Raw genomic sequence first — 7,139 nt, forward strand, 5'->3', positions numbered from 1 at the left:
TTTATGGTATCATCGCTTACATTTAAGTCTTTTATCCATTTTGAGTTTATTATGGTGACTGCTGAAAATTGGTGCTCTAGTTTATTATTATTATTATTTTTGCATGCCCTTATCTAGTTCTCTGAACACTATTTATTGAAGAGTCTATTTTTACTCCATTTTATACTTCTTCATCCTTTGTCAAATATTTATTGACCATACAATTTCAGGTTAATTTCTGGGCTCTATTCTGTTACATTGATGCACATGTCTGTTGTTATGGTAGTACCAGACTGTTTTGATTACTATGGCCTTATAATATAGTTCTATATCAGGTATTGTGATTCCTCCTATTTAGTTTTTTTTTTTCAAGATTGTTGAGCTGATTTGGGATTGTTTTTAGTTCTATATAAATTTTTGAAGTATTTGTTCTAGGTCTGTGAAGTTTGTAATTGGTATTTTAATAGGCATTGTATTAAATATATAGATTACTTTGGGTAATATGGACATTTTAATGATGTTAATTCTTCCCATCCATGAACATGGTATATGTTTCCATTTATTTGTATCTTCCTTAATTTCTTTCTTCAATGTTCTGTAAATTTCCAAGTACAGGCCTTTTACTTCCTTGGTTAAGTTTATCACTAAGTAATTAATTTTTCTTATTGCTATAGTAAATGAGATTTTTTCCTAATTTCTATCTCTGATATTTCATTGTTTGTGTACACAAATGTTTTTGATTTCTGAATATTGACTTTGTACCCTGTTATTTTGCCAAATTCACTTATTATGTTGAGTAGTTTTTTCGTGAAGTCTATAGGGTTTTCTATGTACACTATCATGTTGTATGCAAATAATGACAGATTTACTTTCTCTTTTCCGAGTTGGATGCCTTTTATTTTTTATTCTTGTCTGATTGCTGTTGCTAGAACTCCCAGATTATGTTGCATAGGAGTGGAGAAAGTGGACATCGTAGTCTTGTTCCTGATCTTGGGGAAATGCTTTCAGTTTTTTCCCATTGAGTGTAATGCTGGCTACAGGTTTCTCATATATGGCCTTTATTATGTTGAGATATGAACTCTATATTCCCACTATCTGAGTGTTTTTATCATAAATGGTGCTGTACTTTTTCGAATGCTTTTTCAGTATCTATTGATATGATCATGTGATTTTTGTCTTTCATTTTGTTTATATGATGTTTGACATTTATTGATTTGTGAATATTATAGCATTCTTGCATTCCTGAAATGAATCCCAGTTGATCATGGTGTATAATCTTTTTAATGTGTTGCTGAGACCGGTTTGCCAATATTTTTTGTTCATCAACGAAATTGGCCTGTAGTTTTCTTTTTGTGTGTGTGTGTCTCAACCTGCTTTTGGAATTAGGGTAATACTGATTTCATAGAAAGTTTGGGAGTCCTCCCTCTTCTTGGATATTTTTGAATAGTCTGAGAAAGATAAGAGTTATTTCTTGCCTAAATTATTTTGTAAAATTTACCTGGGAAGCCATCTGGCCCAGGTTTCTTATGCTGGGAGACGTTTTATTACTGCTTCAATTTCACTAGTTGTTATCAGTATATTCAGGCTTTCTGCTTCTTCTTGATTCAGTTTTGGAAGATAATATGTTTCCCAAAATTTGTCTTTTTTATCGAAGTTGTCAATTTCTTGTCATACAATTGCTCATAGTAGTTTCTTACAATACTTTGTAATTCTGTGGTATCAGTTGTAATTGCTACTCTTTTATTTCTGATCTTGTTTATTTAGGTCCTCTCTCTGTTCTTCTTGATGAGTGTGATTAAAGACTTGTCAATTTTATTTATCTTTTCAAATAACCAGTTTTTGATTTTATTAATCTTTTGAATTGTTTGTTTAGTCTCTATGTCATTTAATTCTACTCTGATCTTAATGATTTCCTTTCTTCTACTTACTCTGTGTTTTGTTTGCTGTTGTTCTTTTAGTTCTTGTAGCTGTAGAGTTAGATTTTTAATTTGAGATTCTTCTATCTTTTTTAGGTAAGCCTGTATTGCAATGAACTTTCCTCTCAAGTCTGCTTTCACTGTTTCCCATAGGTTTGGGGCTGTTGTGTGTTCATTATCCTTTGTTTCCAGAAACTTTTTGTGTTTTTTCTTGATGTTATTGTTAACCCATTCATTATTTAATAGCAAATTATTTATCCTCCATGAGTTTGAATGCTTTGAGTTTTTTCTTGAGATTAATTTCAAGGCATTGTGACCTGAGAAGATGCTTGCTATAATCTCAATTTTCTTGAATTTGTTGAGGCTTGTTTTGTGTCCTGTCATATGGTCTATTTTTGAAAATGTTCCATGTGCACTTGAAAAGAATGTATATTTTGCTTCTTTGGGGTGAAAAATTCTATATATATCAACTAAGTCCATTTAGTCAAGAGTGTTATTCATTATCTCAATATCCTTGGTGTTTCTTTGCTTTGAAGATCTGTCCATTGTTGACAATGGGGTGTTAAAATTTCCTACTATGAGTGTGTTGCTGTTGATGTTCTTGTGGTCTTCCAATATTTTTCTTATATATTTGGATGCTCCTATGTTGGGTGCATATATATTTACCAGAGTTATATCTTCTTGATGAATTGTTCCGTTAAGTTTAATAAAATGCCTTTCTGTGTCTCTTTTATGGCCTTTGCTATGAAATCTGTTTTGTCTGATATAAATACCTCAGCTTTTTTTTCACATCCATTTTCTTGAAATATTTTTTTCCATTCTTTTACTTTCATTCTGTGTAGATCTTTTGTTTTGAGGTGGGTCTCTTTTAGACCATATATATGTGGGTTATGTTTTCTAATCCATTCAGCTACTCTACATTTTTTTATTGCTGCATTTAATCCATTTACATTTAAGGTTATTATTGGTAGGTACTTATTTATTGTCATTTTTTCTTCCCCTTTGTACCTGTGTCCCTCTCTGTCTCTCTCTGTCTCTCATTTTCTTAAAGCAGACTCTATAGCATCTCTTGCAATTCTGGTTTGGTGGAGATGTATTTTTTTTAGCCTTCTTTTGTCTGGGAAACTCATTTCACCTTCCATTTTGAAATACAGTCTTGCTGGGTAGAGTAGTTTTAGTTGTAGGGCTTTGTTTTTCATTGCTTGAAATATTTTTTGCCATTCCCTTCTGACCTGTAGTATTTCTCTTGAGAAATCAGCTGATAGCCTTACTGGATTTCCTTTGTATGCTATTAGCTTTTTATCTCTTGCTTCTTTTAGCATTCTTTCTTTGTCTTTGAATTTTGCCATTTTGATTATGATGTTTCTTGGAGTGAGCCTGTTTGGGTTCATCTTCATTGGGACCCTCTGTGCTTCCTGGACTTGGGTGACTTTTTCTCTTATCAAGTTAGGAAAGTTTTCTGTCACTACTTTATCAAACAGGTTTTCTATCCCTTGTTCCTCTTCTTCTCCTTCTTGTATTCCTATGATATGGATATTATTATGTTTCATGTTGTTCTGTAGCTCTCTTAAAACCTGTTCTTTTTTTTTTCAGTTTTTTTTTTTGTTGTTATTTTCTTGCACTATCTGGGAATTTTTTTCTATGTTGTCCTTCAGTTCACTGATCCGATATTCTGCTTCCTCTAGCCTGCTTTTGATTCCTTCTACTGAGTTCTTCAACTCAGAAATTGTATTCTTCAGTTCCTCATGGCTCTTATTGATAGCACACACTTACCATGTGCTCCAGCAGAGGGAGGGCAGAGTGGACTAGAGACTCTTAAGGAGAGTTTGGAACAGTGGTTTTGAGCAGAGAACTGAGGAAGCAGTTGACTGTGTCCCAGTGCTGACTCATTCCCCATGCTTCAGGCAGACGACTCCTCTCCAACTGCTATCACCTTAAGGGGAAGAAACAGCCCCACCCATAGAAATTAATCTGCCTCACCAGCTGGTAATGAAGGCTGATGGTTGATCACAGATTGAATAGATTAACAACTAAAGGAGACAGACAAAGGCAGTAGACCTCTGGTAGTCTCTAACAGGCTACCTAGGCCCAAACTGAAACATGATCTGATGCCACCAGGGGCAGATATATATATATTTAGAGAGAGGAGAAAGGAGAAAGAGAGGGAGAGAAACATCAATGTGCAGTTGCCTCTCACACGCCCCCAACTGGGGACCTGACGTGCAACCCAGTCATGTGCCCTGACTGGGAATCAAACCAGAGACACTTGTTTCATAGGCTGACACTCAATCCACTGAGCCACAGCAGCCAGGGCAAGTAAATATATCTTGACAAAACATAGTCTCTTTCTCAAATGGCTTACAATCTCATAAGAGAACTAATTCCTGTAAATGAAAGCATAAACAACAGTTCAGGATCACTTTTATTATAAGCTAAAATGTATGATACAAAAAGTAAGCTCTATAGGATGTCAGGATTGTGGGACATCAGTATGGCCAAGTTTTAGTGAGAAAACATTGACCAATAAAATAAAATTTGAATTTGTTTTTCAAGGATGTATAAAAATGAAAAGATCAGAGAAAAATGAGAAAGCCATTCTGTTTAGTGAACAGCAATACCAGTTATTGAGATTAAATTAGCATGCTGAGTCCAGAGCATAATAAACTGATTTCACTTTAGACCAACACCCCACTTAAATTTTCACCTTAGTTGTTATTCTATAAGCAGCTAGGAAGTCAAATAATGTCTTTAAATTATTGTGAATTATTACCAAGAAAATGTCAAGTATTTTACCCTAACGGCAAAATAGCAGTTATTTTTTATAGTAATTTTTCATAGTAAGTTAAAGAATCCTGGATATGATGTGGTCTTTTGTAAAATAAATAAATTAATTAAGGCTCAGGAATGAAGCAACAAAAACAAAGATTGCCCTTCTTGCCCCTGCAAAATAGTCTTTAGCTTGTGGGCAGCCCTTAAAATTCCCTAGGGCATGCATTTGTTGAAGGAGTTAGCAGATTTATTGAAAGGGTCAGGAGACACAAAGACCGCAGGTATGTGTGGGATTTGTGTGTGTGTGAGTGTGGTAGGGGTGATAGCAGTGAAGGAAGCAACTACCTATGTTTGAGGAAAGGTAATTACAGAAGATGACTTTTTGTCTTATAAAGACCTAAAGTTTTTGGGGTTGCTGTGCTAGTTCAAGAAAGATTAGCTTTGTTTACTGAGAATACATTTGGGGAATCACCTAGGGCATATATTCTTGCTATAAATATATTTTAATTCTTGTTTGTAACCAACAAACAGTTCTGATATATGTATTCTTTAGGGAGAAATTGAAAGAACCTAAAATTTACCAATAATTTCTTAATTAGAGGAAGCGAACATCATGCTGGCAGTTATAGAAGAAATAATAACCAGTGTGTGTATATCATTTTATAGCTTACAAAGCACTGGTACATATGCCACATAATTTCCTTACAGGGTCAGTAGGACCTCCTGGAAGGTCACAGTAACCCTGTGACACAGACTTAGACTGTATTTTACACATACAGCTTAAGGTTTTTATCATCTTTTTCTAACTAGAACACCTTCTTCCTGCAATGGTTTACCAGTTGTTAAACCCCATAACCTTAATTTATCCACCTGGGGCCCTGGACTCTCCAACATCCATTAATAAATAAGTTAATATTTAACTCAGCAGAGATAAAAGGTTAATATCTAACTCCAGGACCCAGCTCTGACTGGCTGGTTCCCAGGTTATGCTTATTGTTAAATATCTTAAATCACATTTCTTTTAAAAAATTATTTATTTATTTTTAGAGAGAGGGGAAGGAAGGGAGATAGAGATGAAGAGAAACATTGATATGTGAGAGGAACATCAATTTGTTGCTTCTCACATGCCCCCCAACCAGGAACCTGGCCTGCAGCTCAAGCATGTGCCCTGACCAGGAATTGAACCTGTGACCTTTCCTTTGTGGGATGATGTACAACCCACTGTTCTACATCAGTCAGGGCACTTAAGTCACATTTTTTAGTTCCATATTTTATGTCTATTATCTATGTTCCCAAATAGTTGAAATCTGTCATATCTGATGTTTTTCTTTCTGTTATTTGTTTTTGGGGATTATGCCTTAAAAATCCTAAAAGTATGATTTCAGTAGAGTGTTAGGAGGGAGAAGAAATAAATGCAGTAGCCAATAGGCTTTATTTAACCATAGTTTGATTAATAATCTTGAAAGTTGCTGAAAACATCTGCTGGAATTGGGTTTATATAAAAGCATACTGTGGAAGGTTGCTAATAAGTTATATGTGAAAGGAAAAAGGACTCTTTATCCAATAAATGTGGAAATGCTGTATTAAATGAAGTCAAAATGCTATTTCCCACTAGATTTATAGTACTTTTTCTATATTTATTGTTCATTGTTAATTTCCAAGCCAGGGTTAAAATATGTGCTTCTTGCATATTTTTTCCCTCTCAGAATCCTCCTTTTTAAATTGAATACAAGTATCCCTTTAAGGTAATAACACCTTGTTATGCACAATTTGTGGAAACTTGTGCTGTATCATTTACAGTTCATTGGGCATATAACATTCCTGTTTAAAATCTCCTGTTTAACACTTCTGTTTAAAATTTGAATTTCAGCAAAGAAACCTGGAACTATATTTCCCATAATCCCATTCCCTGAGTAATCCTGGATTTTAGCTTGCCCATGAAAGCAACGTGAAGAGATGAGGGAACCATTATTTTCTGAACATAGCATAACCAGATGCACAGAGGTGAGCTCTTGAGAACAGTCAACTGAATTCAATTTGAGTCAGTACATAGGACGTTCTCAGAGATACTAGATGATCAAAGCATCTTTCAGGCAAGACCTTTAGTCAGCAGCTTTAGTGCTTTGGGCTGAGATGACTTCTCTGCCCTTCAGGGGCAGCTCCCCTAACCTTTGGTAAAAGCTTTTCTGGTCTCTGTTCTTTCATCTATTCTAAGAAAAATGTGAGCACTTAATTTTTAAATAAAACCCTGTAGATCCATGATTCATAGACTGGCTTCTGTTTTCCTCATGAAGTGATTTAATATGTACTAATAAAGAGAGTCAGTGAGTCTATCAGAGATGTCTAAGTAACTGCCTAGTCAAATATTAGAATAACCACCTAGGAGTTCATGAAATTTACTCAATTTCAGAAAGCCAATATTTAGAGTATTTTCTATAGCCTTTCCCAGTACTGTGACCAAAAATAATGCTGCTG

Source organism: Furipterus horrens, unplaced genomic scaffold (assembly GCF_987537825.1).
Source record: "Furipterus horrens unplaced genomic scaffold, mFurHor1.1.pri manual_scaffold_1, whole genome shotgun sequence".
NCBI classification, from domain to species: domain Eukaryota; kingdom Metazoa; phylum Chordata; class Mammalia; order Chiroptera; family Furipteridae; genus Furipterus; species Furipterus horrens.